The sequence below is a fragment of the Podarcis melisellensis genome, assembly GCF_964234715.1.
Source record: "Podarcis melisellensis genome assembly, chromosome: 3".
In the NCBI taxonomy this organism is placed as follows: Eukaryota; Metazoa; Chordata; class Lepidosauria; order Squamata; family Lacertidae; genus Podarcis; species Podarcis melisellensis.
Window position 1 is genome coordinate 8,421,043 of NC_138530.1, and position 14,826 is coordinate 8,435,868.

Consider the following 14,826-nt stretch of genomic DNA (forward strand, 5'->3'; position numbering starts at 1 on the left):
TATATGAATTTTATGAAATAAATAAATTCAAAGACCCCCTGCTAGTTCTGTCTGAATTTCTTTAGTTCCCATATAAACTGTTCTTAGTCGTTTACTTCTACCATACCTCCTCATTTTATTATTGTTATTATTAGAGATTTTTCATGTTACCTTCAAAACGTTTGAGACCACAGCTGCCATCTGCTGGGGGTCAGGCAAATGTGTCCAAATTTATTCAGTTCCCATATAAACTGCTCTTAGTTTTTTACTTCTAAGATATCTGTAGCAGCTATATGGTTGCCCTACACTTGGAATTCCCTGGACATGGCCAGAATACAGCAGCTGATTGGATGAAAATCACTGGAATATCCAGGAAAATCAAGGCACATGGCAAACCATGTCAGAAGTCTTAAAAATAGCTCAAAAACTTTGTTTATTATTATTATTATTATTATTATTATTATTATTATTATTATTATTATCATTATTAGAGATTTTTCATGGTACCTTCAAAATGTTTGAGACCACAGCTGCCATCTGCTGAGGGTCAGGCAAATAACTGTCTATATCAGTTCCACATTTCTCCAGTCTTCAGTCTGGTCCTCTGCATTTTTGCATCAATTTGGCTTCTTTACACACACACCCCATGCATAGATGTGCTCAGAAAGATCTCCCCCACAGACTACCTTCTTCAAAACAAGCAGACAAGACTTCAACTGTATTGATGCTAAAATCCATGGTTTTTAATGGACATAAGAGAAAGACATTTCAAGAAAAAAAATCAGCTACGCTAATGGCTCAAATGCGTAATGCGTCAGGAGGAAGGGGCCGGCAGAGCAAAACCAGCTGGGTCAACAGACACTTAGTCTTTGGATGTAACCCTTTAATCTTGGGGCTGTGGGTTTGAGCCCCATGCTGGCTGAGAGATTCCTACATTGCAAAGGGTTGGACTAGATGACTCTTGTGGTCCCTTTTGGCTCTATAAATCTGTGATTCTATTATTCTGTAACCTTGAAACTCACTTTAAGTGGCCAAAACCATGATGCTACAGTACCTGCAGCAAAAAGAAAAACGATTTGAGATCCAGCAGTTTTGAAAGAACAGAGGTTACAAATACCAGTACAGTTCAGGATTGTATGAATTTTTAATAAGCAAACAACCAATTACTCTGATTAAAAGGTTAATTAAATTGGGAGAGCCTAATGCGTGGCCCTCTGGATTATGATGAGCAACAGATAGGACTGTTACATGTAAACTGTTGGCTGCATAATACTACACTTAAACAAAACAGTTAAAACACGAAAAAGTAAGGGATTTCTAGGCTCTCACTGAAAGTACTTTTATTTGCAAGAGATGTGCTCTCTGTTGAAACTTTGCTAGGGCAAGAACTATGCCATGCAAAAACATGAAAAAACACTGTTCTGTGTAATGTTTACACCAGGCCATCGAGAAATTCCTGCAGGGTGGGAGATGTATATTAAGCAAGATCACAAAGAAAAAAATGCTGATATATTTTCACAATAATTTTTCCCCCCAAGATGAAATGAAGAGCAAAATGAGAGCTTTCCCTCTCTCCGAATTTCCCATTCATTTGAACCACAACAACCACCCTCTTAGAAGCTAGTCCCAAACCTGAGCCCTCTATTGCAACAGAATTAAAACTCAGGTGAATGGAAAGGGAAGAGTCCTTTCTACCTGACCTCTTTCTTTCGCCACACACAGAGAGAGAGAGAGAGAGAGAGAGACAGACAGACAGACAGACAGACAGACAGACAGGCAGGCAGGCAGGCAGGCACAGAAACACAGAACCCACACCCGTTGCTAAAACACCACAGAGAGCAAGGCCTGAGCAACACTGTAACTCTCTTGTTCCAGCCTGGATGAAGCCCTGAACAACACTCCTCTTAAAAAGTGGGAACAGTTTGTTGCCGCCCCCCCCCCACACGTGCTCAGATTTCAGTGCTGCTGTTCCCAGCAGAGAATACGCAAAAGCCACCTGACGTTCTCCCACAATACTCCTCCTTCGTCATTCCCTCTCTTCCCCATTTTCTGGAACCAGTGAGGCTCCGGAAGCTCTGAGATTCAGCCATGAAGATCCCCTTCCTTCTGTTTTTTGTTATCTTCCTTCTATTGCCAGGTAAGATATTTGGGGACCACCCGTCTTCAGCCTACAGGTGGGAGAGGAAGAAATATCAACCCTGTGGGGTGGGTGGGGAGTCTTTGCTGTTTTAATTGCATAGTCTGAGTTGGAAAGGAGCGGCAAGAGTCATCTAAGTATAGCCCACAGCAATACAGTGGTGCCTCGCAAGACGAAAATAATTCGTTCCGCGAGTCTCTTCGTCTAGCGGTTTTTTCGTCTTGCGAAGCACGGCCATTAGCAGATTAGCGGATTAGCGGCTATTAGTGGCTTAGAAAAAGGGGGGGAGGGAAAAAACTTGCAAGAACTCGCAATACGTTTTCGTCTTGCGAAGCAAGCTCATAGGGAAATTCGTCTTGCGAAGCACCTCAAAAATGGAAAACTCTTTCATCTAGCGAGTTTTTCGTCTTGCGAGGCATTTGTCTTGCGGGGCACCACTGTACTGAAGCCACAGCTAACGAATCTGATAGATGGCTTCCCAACCTCGGCTTAGAAACCTTCACTGAAGAGGAGTCCACCACATTTTGAGGAGGTCTGTTCCACTGCGGAACAGCTCTTACCATCAGAAAGTTCTTCCTAATGCTCAGCCAGGATTTCCTTTCTTGTAACTTGAAGCCGTTGGATTGAGTCCTACCACCCAGGGCAGGAGAAAGCAAGCTTGCTCCATTTCCCATGGGACAGCCCTTTAGAGATTTGGACAGCATATTCCTTCTCAGACTTATCTTCTCCAGGCTAAACATACCCAACTCCCTCAACCCTTCCTCATAAGGCCTGGTTTCCAGGCTGAACTAGATGGACTAGATGAGCCTTGGGGCTCCCCTTTCACCTCTACTGCTCTATGATTCCATGACAATATGGGAAGAGTGTTTCTGCTTGGGAAGGCCTCCCCATAATCACAATGTTCCTCTTGTTTTTTTAAACACCCCTAGGTCTTAACCAGGCCAGGAGGAAAAAATGTTCAGATGGAGTATGCAGAAAGCGGAAACCGTGTTACAGGGAGGAAAAGTTGTGGGGACGATGCCCTCACAATCCATCCCAGATCTACTGCTGCTTTTGGTAAGCTGTTTCCCTCCCTTTCACCAGCAGCATCCTATCATATTGCGGGGAGCGGGGGAATCCTAACCTCTCATATTTCAGAATACCTTCATCCTGTTTACCTGTTCCCTTAGGTAGGCATCGTTTATCCACCCAGAAGAAGATTCGGACGTTTCTGAATCCTGAAGCAATTTTTCTGTGACACGGGCTCTTTCTTCATCGCCACTCCCAGAGGCCTTGTGCATTTGAGCTTCTCAGCTAGTCAACCTTCCCAAAAGGGAACAACACCTTCTTGTCTAACAGAAATCTTGCATTTTCCTCTTCTAATAAAAGCAATGCAGTTGGGCATATGAACCAGTGGTGTGTGCTGATTTCCATAAAGGGAGAATGAAGTTTCCTATCTCTGAAAAACAAACAGGTGTTACCTTTTGTAAAAATGACTGCTTCGCCCACCTAGTCCCTATGAACTCCAGAACATAAATAACTTTTTGGCCTCATGAACGGGGGGGGGGGATATGTACAGGCTGTTCTAGCAAAGACGCTTCTCTTCTGTGCCAAGGACAGCTCAGAATTGCAGCCTGCAGAAAGGAAGCTAATCTGCACATATCTCATGAAGTGGCTTATTTGGCATCTCCTCAGTTGCAAGGGGGAGAAGGGAGATTTTGTTCTCATTTAAGGGTGAAACTGCCTAATATGCACTCATCAGAACAATGTGTAGAACAAAGCACAGCCATCCTTTGAAATTCACACTGCTCTGAATTTTGCATTGCAGTCTTCCAGCTGGGAAACACATACCCAAAATGCATGTACAGTGGTACCTCAGGTTAAGTACTTAATTCGTTCCAGAGGTCTGTTCTTAACCTGAAACTGTTCTTAACCTGAAGCACCACTTTAGCTAATGGGGCCTCCTGCTGCTGCCGGAGCATGATTTCTGTTCTCATCCTGAAGCAAAGTTCTTAACCTGAGGTACTATTTCTGGGTTAGCGGAGTCTGTAACCTGAAGCGTATGTAACCTGAAGCGTATGCAACCTGAGGTACCACTTGTACTGCAATCTAGTGTGCATAAAAATGCATTTACCAGTGAAAATCACATGCCAATATGTATTATATTAGAGGAAATTGCTTTGCAAAAATCTATGCATCAGGCAAAAAGAGTGTATTAGGAGAATTTCACACTAAAATGCTGAGAACTACATTTCTTCTTCAAGATTTCAGTTTTCATGGTCGTTCTGCTGCTCTGCTTCATAAACTCATTCACAAACACCTTGAGCAGGAGTAGAAAATGTGGTAGAAACTGTTGGACTACAACTCTCCCACTGTATTCTGTTCTGGTCAGACCTCACCTGGAGTACTGTGTCCAGTTCTGGGCACCACAGTTCAAGAAGGACACTGACAAACTGGAATGTGTCCAGAGGAGGGCAACCAAAATGGTCAAAGGCCTGGAAACGATGCCTTATGAGGAATGGCTAAGGGAGCTGGGCATGTTTAGCCTGGAGAAGAGGAGGTTAAGGGGTGATATGATAGCCATGTTCAAATATATAAAAGGATGTCAGATAGAGAAGGGAGAAAGGTTGTTTTCTGCTGCTCCAGAGAAGCGAACACGGAGCAATGGATCCAAACTACAAGAAAAAAGATTCCACCTAAACATTAGGACGAACTTCCTGACAGTAACAGCTGTTCGACAGTGGAATTTGCTGCCAAGGAGTGTGGTGGACTCTCCTTCTTTGGAGGTCTTTAAGCAGAGGCTTGACAACCATATGTCAGGAGTGCTCTGATGGTGTTTCCTGCTTGGCAGGGGCTTAGACTCGATGGCCCTTGTGGTCTCTTCCAACTCTATGATTCTATGATTCTATGATTCTAACTCCCATCAACCCTGCCAATTGGCCAGGATTTCAGGGGTCTAATTGGAGTTGAGATCCTACAGCATTTAGACGGTATCACATTGCCTATCCCATTCCTAGGAGAATTGACCAGGTTATGCTCTGAATGTAGACCTTCAGATACAGATTGTCAAATTCAGCCTGAATCCAAACTAATGGATTTAAGGAGGCTTGGCGCTCCGTGGAAGGAACAGGAAGATCTATTCCGTCACCAAATATATTTTTGACTGCTAGATATCTAAGAGGGCATCTTGTCCCAGAGAACTTTCCCCCCTCAATGCTATAATCCATGGTTAGTGGCTTTTTTCCATGATGCACATCTTATTCCTAGGAGTACCCATTTCACACACAATTGCCTCACAAGCTCATATTCCATCTAGGTCCCTCAAGCACTGAGCATCACCTCTTATAAATAAGGAGGAAGCACTTTCCCATTCCATCTCTGCATGACCTTTGAGTGGAAAGAGTCTTAGACAAATCCAAGTAGCCATGAAGATCTTCTTTCTGATTTATGCTTTGCTCGTCTTCTCCCTTTCGGAAGAAGCAGGTAAGATTTAGGATCATGCAAGCAGGTCCTGCAAGAAATGTTTGTGGTTCATTCCCTAGGAGCCATGTTTCTATCCTGGGTTGCAGCCCCCTTTGAATGGGAGCCTTGTAGTCTTCTTCCTTAGGAGTTTCAGGAGATGGGAAGGGTGAAAGGGCAACTAATTTTCTCCTCACACATATGATCATAGAAGCCTCTCGCTTCTGTGCTAAAAGAATAGGATAGTAAATGATGCAAAAGGTAAAGGTAAAGGGACCCCTGACAGTCCAGTCACGGATTCCTCTGGGGTTGTGGCGCTCACCTCACTTTACTGGCCGAGGGAGACGGCGTTTGTCCATAGACAGTTTTATGGGTCGTGGGGCCAGCATGACTAAGCCACTTCTGGCGAACCAGAGCAGACACAGAAACGCCATTTCACCTTCCCTCAGGAGTGGTACCTATTTATCTACTTGCACTTGACGTGCTTTTGAACTGCTAGGTTGGCAGGAGCAGGGACTGAGCAATGGGAGATCACCCTGTTGCAGGGATTTGAACTGCTGACCTTGAGATCAGCATGCCCTAAACCACAGCGCCACCCGTAAATGATGTAGAAAGACTCAAACCTTAGCCCGTATCAGAGAGAATGTGGACAAACAGTGTGATTTGGAATAAGACACCTTCCTATGTCCCAAAATCTATGGAGGGGTCAGGTGTGGGGAGGGCAGTCCCAAAATGTAAGCATTCTCTTTCAATACGGAGGTGGGAGGAACACATTCCCCTTTGCATTGGAAGGTGAATCTACATACTTCTCTCTTTCTAAAACAATACACTAATCAAAACACAGCCGTCCTTCAAAATGCAAACTCCTCTGAATTTTGAAATGCAATTCTCCAGCAATGCAAGTCATGTGTACAAGAATGAATATACTGGGCTAAATTGTACATGTATTGGTGGACATAACATACGAAAATTCATTGTACAGTGGTTTAGTACTTAATTTGTTTGGGAGGTCCGTTCTTAACCTGAAACTGTTCTTAACCTGAAGCACCGCTTTAGCTAACGGGGCCTCCTGCTGCTGCCGCGCCGTCGAGCATGATTTCTGTTCTCATCCTGAAGCAAAGTACTTAACCTGAAGCACTATTTCTGGGTTAGCGGAGTCTGTAACCTGAAGCGTATGTAACCTGAGGTACCACTGTACTGTGGAAAATCACTTTGTAGAAATAGCTGCATTATGCAGCATTGCATATTCAAATGTTTATGCCAGGGGTTCATTCAGACGTTTGTAATATTATGTTAGTTTTTCTGATTATAATGCTAGTGTTTCTATCCTGGATATTAATGCTCTGTTAACACATGATTGCCTGTTGCATTATAGAACTGTGCCTTTTTAAACAATATGGAACCGTGTGATGCTAAAGTTTAAAGGTAGGCCAGGCAGAGAGGCAGTGCTCTGCTATCAGCTGCTGCTGCTGCACAGTCCATTTACAACTGCTTTCTCTGTAAGTAGTTGCTACAGAAATGCAAGCTCCTTTTCTAAAAGCATCATGGACCTTCTCACCGAAGAGGTTCTGCTCAGCTTCCAAGCTCTCCTCGGAAGAGTTGTCCCAGCCACTCTGGGCAGCTAGATTTATTACAAACAAGAGCTAAAGAAACATTGTTAAGTTAAAATAATATAATAAATCATGTTTCTTTAAGAAGATTCCATGGGGTTCAGAGGAACTGATTCCTTTGCAAGAGTGTTTAGGATCACAGTCTTAAGATGGTGAATATGTGGAAGCCAGCTTTAATGAATGAAGTCAGATTTAATCAGTGAAACTGGATGTTCTTATAAGCCCTTCCTGCTTGAGGTTTTCTCTTGAGGTTATTTTTAGTCTGTGTTGTGGGTTCAAAGCTGCCCATGTTCTGTTCTTCTAAGCAATGAGTGGGAGCATTTGCTTAAAGGACTCGAAGGTATTTTATGTACTCTTCAATATCTTCAAAAAGGATATCTATGTACTGGGTTTTGGGGAACGTGCAAATTTATTTAAACTCAGTTGACAAATTTATCTGTAAAAGGAAGAAGATTAACTAAGAATTTTGTAATTGGTGAACAATCTTTTTTAAAAAGGAAGAATCAGCTCACCCACTAGGTTATCCTACCTCTCATTAAGCTTATGCCGTTTTTCAAACATCTATTGTTTTTCACAGCCCTTCTCGAGCAAATTACTACAAAGAAAAGCTGCCATAAAAATGGTGGAAGGTGCGCTTACATGGAGTGCCGTAATAATGCAATGATTATTGGAACATGCATCGACCCTCTCTATCTTTGCTGCAAACATTGAGTAAGAGAACTGTAAGAAAATTCTACCCGTTTGGCTAAACCGTGTTCTTTTTCGTTTATTTTTCTATGTATATATGACATGAGAGTAACACTCATCTAACCAAGAATCCAGGTGGGCTTTGATACGGGAAAATTCACAGCGTGTCTGCCACTATTTAGAACGCAGTGTTGGGAGCAAAATGCAGCTTTCTGAGAAATTCGGCCTTTTCTGCCCCTTTTTGAAGTCCTAGCCTAAAGATATGCTTGAAAGCAAGTGGGCAACACCCAATGAAAGTTGTTTCGGCCGAGAACAAGGCTTCAGTGCCACGTCTAATGGAATCCTCTAACAAAAGCCAGGCAGAACTATGCAATAATTGCACTGAACGTTTCCTCAGTCAGCACTATTTATGCAGGGGAGATTATCCATGCAAAAATCCATCTGATGTCTTCAAGCACAGAGTGCACAGAGCCTTCCTTACGGGTTCTTCCACATGGCAAAAAAAATGAGTGCCAAGTAACTGCACATATTGCAAAATTAGCAGAAACTCTGCAGAGAGATTTTTGAAAGAGAAGGCAGGGCCTCTAGTAGCTGTCTGCTGTGTGTTTTTCTGAATGTTTAGTCGGACTCTCTTCTCTTGTAACTTCTGCTGCTATTCAGAATGGAGTGTTGGGAGCAAAATCCAGCTTTCTGAGAAATTCAGCCTTTTCCACCCATGAAGATATACTTGAGAGCATGTGGGCAACACCCACTGAAAGCTGCTATGCCCAAGAACAAGGCTTCAGTGTCACGTCTAATTTACTCTTCTAACAAAAGCCAGGCAAACGATGCAATAATTGCAATGGATGTTTGCCCATAGTAGGCATGATTTATGTAGGGAAGAGAGCCTAGATTGTCTCAATGCAGAAATCTATCCAATGTCTTTAAGCACAAAGTGAACAAAGCCTTTCTTACGGGTGCTTCCGCATTCTGAAAACAATGAGTCACTACATGCATTGCAAAATTAGCAACAAACTCTGCAGAGAGATTTTTGACAGAGAAGGCAGGACCTCTAGTGGCTATGTGTGCTATGTGTGCCCATATTCTCTAAAGGGTTAGATGGAGGGGTTTGGCAGTTGCTTTTTCTGTTGTTCTGCCTGATGTGCAGTTATGTAAAATTTAGAGCATTTTATTTTTAAAAAAGAAAAAGCAAGCAGAACTCACTATTATATTATCTCAGTTACCTTGTAACTATGAGCATTCATCTTTCCATAGCACTTTGGGGGCAAGGCTAGACTGTACCAGAAAACACAGGCTTGTGGTTCGAGGACCCGAACCCCGCGTAGTGGAATGAAACACAAGGACATGTGATATAAGGTTAATGGGCAAGAAAAGGCCACAACTTTATTGATTACAGCAAGTGAAAAGGTATTGGCTTAGGCATTGGATTATGTCAGCTGACTCCACCCACTCGGAGAGGGGTGAGTCTAAAAAACAAACAAACAAACAAAGGGGGTTTATTCACCAGTAGGTGGAGCCTGTTGATGCTAATCCAACTATAGGCTCTCCCCTGATGTCACCGAGGGTCATGCCATGGCCTCCCTCTGTGATGGGATAATGAGCTGCTTGTGCGTAAAAGCTTAGTCCCTCAGAGTTTGGCAAAATCAGCAAACCTCTGTCTCTAACGGAGCCCCTTAAGCATGGCTCCGTCAGTCGCTGGCAGAATCTGACAGTGGGCGTTTACGGAATCTACTCCAGCATAAAAGCTCCTTGACGGAAACGCGTCGTCTGGACTCTCGGTGTGACAGTTTCCGGCGAGGAGTGGGAGTACCTATGGGAGGACCTGAAACTTCTCCGCTGTTATCGCTGGAAGACTCCCCGAGCCATTCCTCCGTCTCTCTCTCTTTCTGATCTCCCACTCTCCCCCTGCTGGTGCCTTCCTCCGCTGCTGAGTCTCTCCTGACTTGAGAGCCCCTCCACCTCCTGCCTCTCCGATGGCAGTTCCCTGACACCCGCCAAACAGGCATCGGACAGAGTACACGACCGCCGGATTCCTTTAACGGAATACCCAAAAATTGAAGGTGCAGGCGATGGCCACACCTAGCCCTTCGACACCACAACACATTATTCCAATGCCTAACCTACCCACCAATACCACGAAAGTTGTGACGATTGCTACGAGGTAGGCGAAAAAACCAAAAAGCCTAATGCCAAATGGAAAAATTCCTACCAGGCCCCCCGGACAACCAGGGTGACCAACCTAAGGTCCATAGCAAGGCCAAAAGAAAACTGGAAACCCTGCTCTCAGGGAGTGGAGGGTGGGTGACTCGCGACGGGACGACAAAAAGTGAGGGCTGGAGGCTGGCGCTGCAGCAATTCAGGCTGCTGTACACACCCCCTTGAAGGCACCTGGTTGGGTGCCTGGCTGAGGGCGTGGGCGTCAGCCAGGTGAGTGGGAGGCAGGGGGCAAATGCCCCCTGCTTGAGGCGGAGTCCAGCTCCCAGCTACAACCACTCCCTTCTCTTGCAGGGAGGAGAGTCTTTGCCAAACTATGCTACCTCTGAATCACACCTGTTTCATCCAAACCCTAAACCAGTGAAAGCAAACCCTACTTAGCACAATCCTTACACAGGTAGCTAGGAAGCTGCCTTATAACAAGTCAGGCCACTGACCCATTAACTCAATATTGTCCACACTGGCTGGCAGCAGCTCCCCAAGGCATCAGGCTAGGGAAATTCCCAGACTTTTACATGGAGATGGTGAGGATTCAAGCTGGAAGCCTCTTTATGCAAGCAGATCCTCTAGTTCCTCCTTCCCCAAAGGATCATTTCAGAAGAGATTGTAATTTAATACATGCCCCTTTTTCCCCCAAGGCCACATTCATGCCATCCATTCAAAGAACTAGGATACCATTTGAAACAGTCATGGCTTCCCCCAAATAATTCTGGGAGCTGTAGTTTGTTGAGGGAGCCGAGAGGTGTTCGGGGACCCCTCTTCCCCTCACTGAGTTGCAATTCCCAGAGTTCCCAGAGGACAGGGATTGGTTGTTAAGCCATTCTGGGAATCATAGCTCTGTGGGGAAGAATAGGAGACATCTAGCTATTCCCAGGACCCTGAAGAAACTACAGCTCCCAGAATGCTCTGGAGAAAGCCATGACTGTTTGAAGTGGCATCATAGTGCTTTAAATTCTTGGTGTGTCTGGGGCCCCTGTTATCCTCTTCTCTGTGTCCACCATCCACCCATAGAGGAAGACACAGGATATAAATTGTTACAAGCAAAAGCTGTTCCTTTTCCCTTATGGGGTACCCAAGAGCTCATATGTAGGTTCTCTATTGGTAGGAGCTCCTTATGTAGGTTGTCTATAGGTAGGAGAAAATAACAGAGGCCAACCTGAGACTATTGAGAAGCAAGATAGCTAGTGACCTGATCTTTATTAAACTGTTGCAACAGGGTGCTCTCACAGACACCCCACGCAGGAACGAGGAAGAACCCAGAACCATGGTGTGCAAGCTCTTATATAGACTTTTGAAATTGCTCACCCTGTAGCTCTAGACCACCACCACCCGCAATACATCATACATACATCAAAGAAGGGGCAGTTAATGGGTTTACCTGGGCAGTCTGGCCATCCTTTTGTGGTGATAAATACTTAATTCCCGAGTCCAGGTCACGGGCTCACCCTATTCATACCCAAATGTCCCTTTAAGGAAGGATTTATAAGCACATGCAATGAAGATGCTTTTCCCATTTCCATCCAAACTGCAGAGGAATATTTGAGGTCACTGAAAGAGTCAAAATGCCTTTAGGACTGTTTTCCTGTACTGTTTCACAGACATGGTTTATATATTTATGTATGTGCTTGCCTGGTACATTTATGAACATTTATTTTATATCTTAGACTTTATAATTCTCGTAACATAAATTAAATTTAAAAATGGATATATTCTCTCTCGCTTCGAAAACAAAGAAGCTGGGAGTATCTCTTGGTTCTCTTTGTGAAGGCAGCCTCTACTGGGAAGTTTTTAATGTTTGATGTTTTATTATGTTTTTATTTGTGCTGGAGCAACCCAGCCAGATGGGTGGGGTGTAAATCATAAGATTGCTGTTATTTCTGAAGGTTACGCAATGGGTTTCTGAACTGCATCCAGAAAAGAAGAAGACATCTGCTGAAAACTCCTAGGCATTACCCGGGCACACATCAATGGATTCCTCACATCCTGCTTCCTTTCCTTCAGTAAAATCTTATTTTAGCATTTGAGGTGATTTGATTTTTTTAAAAAAAATATATACTACTTTATACTGCGGGCCAATTAAACAGTAGTCAAAGTACTGGTGAGATACTCCCTCGCAGATTGTTTTATTCTGTTACAATATTTCTCATTATCTGAATTGTACTCTAATTGTAAATATAATTTTTGTCAGCCCAGGATGTGTACACTAACGCTAATCAATCCCGAAGATATAGTTGAGAACATGTGGGCAACACCCACTGAAAGTTGCAGTAAAAGGCGAAAGATTTATACGATCTGAAGAGAAACCAGAGTATCTTTGCCTTCATGGCCACGTCTAACTGACTCCTCTATCTAACAAAAGCTAGCCAGAACTATGCAATAATTGCATTAAACGTTTGCCCATAGTAGGCATGATTTATGGAGGGGAGAAAACCTAGATAGTCTCAATGCAGAAATCCATCCGATGTCTTCAAGCACAAAGTTCACAGAGCCTTCCGCATTCCAAAAACAGATTGCTGAGTAACTGCATGTATTGCAAAATTAGCAACAAACTCTGCAGAGAGATTTTTGACAGAGAAGGCAGGGCCTCTAGTGGCTATGTGTGTTATGTGTGCCCATATTCTCTAAAGGGTTAGATGGAGGAGCTTGGCAGTTACCGTATTTTTCACTCTATAAGATGCACCAGACCACAAGACGCACCTAGTTTTTGGAGGAGGAAAACAAGAAAAAAAATATTCTGAATCTCAGAAGCCAGAACAGCGAGAGGGATCGCTGCGCAGCGAAAGCAGCAATCCCTCTTCCTGTTCTGGCTTCTGGGATAGCTGTGCAACCTGCATTCGCTCCATTAGACGCACACACATTTCCCCTTACTTTTTAGGAGGGAAAAAGTGAGTCTTATAGAGCAAAAAAATATGTTACTTTTTCTGTTGTTCTGCCTGATGTGCAGATATGTACTGTTTTAGAGCATTTTCACCCAAAACAAAGAAGCAGCAGAACTCATTATTTTCTGCAAAGTACTTTAGCTATCTTTTTGGAAATTCGCAAAAAAAAAAATCAACACTTCCAATACTCTGGGGTTTTCCCAGACATCTTAACCGATTTTCTTAAATTCCACCCGGACACCGTTTTCATAGGACAAAACCCGGCTATGGCAGCCCTAATGATTGCATATGCTTTTGCCTTACAAAATACTATTTCAGGGGTTCGTGATTGTTTCTTATTTCCCTGAAGAAACTGACTTTCTAAAATTCGTTAGACAGCTTTCTGCAAAAGGACATGCCTGCCTATATGCATGTACTCAACTCTGGTCTCTGCAGTTTCAAAACCCGTTCTTTGTTTTCCAAGCATGGATTGGAGTTTTCTACCTCAGGGTACTGAAACACAAAGGTATAGTTGTGTCACTCCAAGGTTTCAACACCTTCCAACGGATGCATGTAGCAAAGCTCTTGCTTAAGGTACAGAATGCTCTCTCTTCCCACCCCACCTACCCTGACACATTGGGAATGCTCAGCTCATCAGCAATACAGTGGTACCTCGTGTTACATACGCTTCAGGTTACAGACTCCACTAACCCAGAAATAGTACCTTGGGTTAAGAACTTTGCTTCAGGATGAGAACAGAAATCGTGCAGTGGCGGTGCAGCAGCAGTGGGAGGCCCCATTAGCTAAAGTGGTACCTCAAGTTAAGAACAGTTTCAGATTAAGAACGGACCTCCAGAACGAATTAAGTTCTTAACCCGAGGTACCACTGTACTGTTACAATGGTGGCCCACTGTGGCGTTTGCCCGTTCTTTGGCAAATATCTGTACAGGGGGAGAGAGAGGGTTAATAGGTAGACCAATAGAAAAGCCCAGAGGCAGAGCCTACCTGTTTTTTAAAAGGCTTAGCCAGAGGTTTAGACAGTTGGAGAAGCAGTTGGAAAACAGTTTGAAATAGAGAGCCAGTTTTTCACTTTATTATTTATTATCTCCGTCTGAAATTTAGAATCGTTGTCTGCATAGCCTCTTTCTTTAATATCTTTGCTAAGCATCTGGTTCACCTGTTGGTGATGAAGCCAATCGTAAACATATTCTTTTATCTGCTCGTAAGGTTTGGTTCTCCATTTCCCATCTACCTTCATTACTAACTGGTTGTATGTTGCCCAGTTGCTTCTCATATTAGTAGTTTTTATGCTTGTTATTTCGAGAGGTGACAGCCAGTGTGGCGTTTTCGGTTCTAGCAGGTTTTTGTATCTTTCCCACACTTCTATTAACGGCCCTCTGAAGATATGGTTGCCAAACCCTTTATGTGCTTTCATTTTGTTCTTCCACAAGTAGGCATGCCAGCCAAAGCAGTTATCGAAGCCCTCCAAATCAAGTAGCTCCGTATTTTCCAGTTTGACCCAATCCTTTAGCCAACTTAGGCATGATGCCTCATAGTACAATTTCAGATCTGGCAGGGCAAAGCCCCCCCCCCCTTTCCTTTACGTCTGTTAATAGTTTAAATTGAATTCTGGGTTTTCTGCCCTGCCAAATAAATCTCGAAACTGTCCTCTGCCATTCTTTGAAAATCCTACTCCCTTTTATTATAGGGATAGTCTGAAATAGGAACATTAATCTTGATAGGACATTCATCTTAATTATATTAATCCTTCCCCACATTGACAATTTTAGCCGTCCCCATTTTTCTAAATCTCTCTTTATTTCCCTCCACACCGGCTCATAATTATTTTTATATAGGTCTATGTTTTTGGATGTTAGCCAGATGCCGAGGTATTTGACTTTTT

At 43.5% G+C, this 14,826-nt stretch overlaps 3 long non-coding RNA genes across 3 annotated transcripts; 2 read left to right on the plus strand and 1 right to left on the minus strand.

The window, feature by feature from the left end:
* Positions 1–700: 700 nt before the first annotated feature.
* LOC309366093 lies at positions 701–13,974 on the minus strand. Its single transcript, XR_014166496.1, has 3 exons — positions 13,929–13,974; positions 5,435–5,562; positions 701–1,033 (listed from the first exon to the last, which is right to left on the minus strand). It is a non-coding gene; the product is annotated as an uncharacterized lncRNA (long non-coding RNA).
* On the plus strand, positions 1,787–3,505 carry LOC309365967. The gene is made up of 3 exons (XR_014166330.1): positions 1,787–2,116; positions 3,046–3,172; positions 3,286–3,505. It is a non-coding gene; the product is annotated as an uncharacterized lncRNA (long non-coding RNA).
* LOC309365998 lies at positions 5,471–12,084 on the plus strand. Its single transcript, XR_014166375.1, has 3 exons — positions 5,471–5,578; positions 7,742–7,886; positions 11,949–12,084. It is a non-coding gene; the product is annotated as an uncharacterized lncRNA (long non-coding RNA).
* Positions 13,975–14,826: the final 852 nt, after the last annotated feature.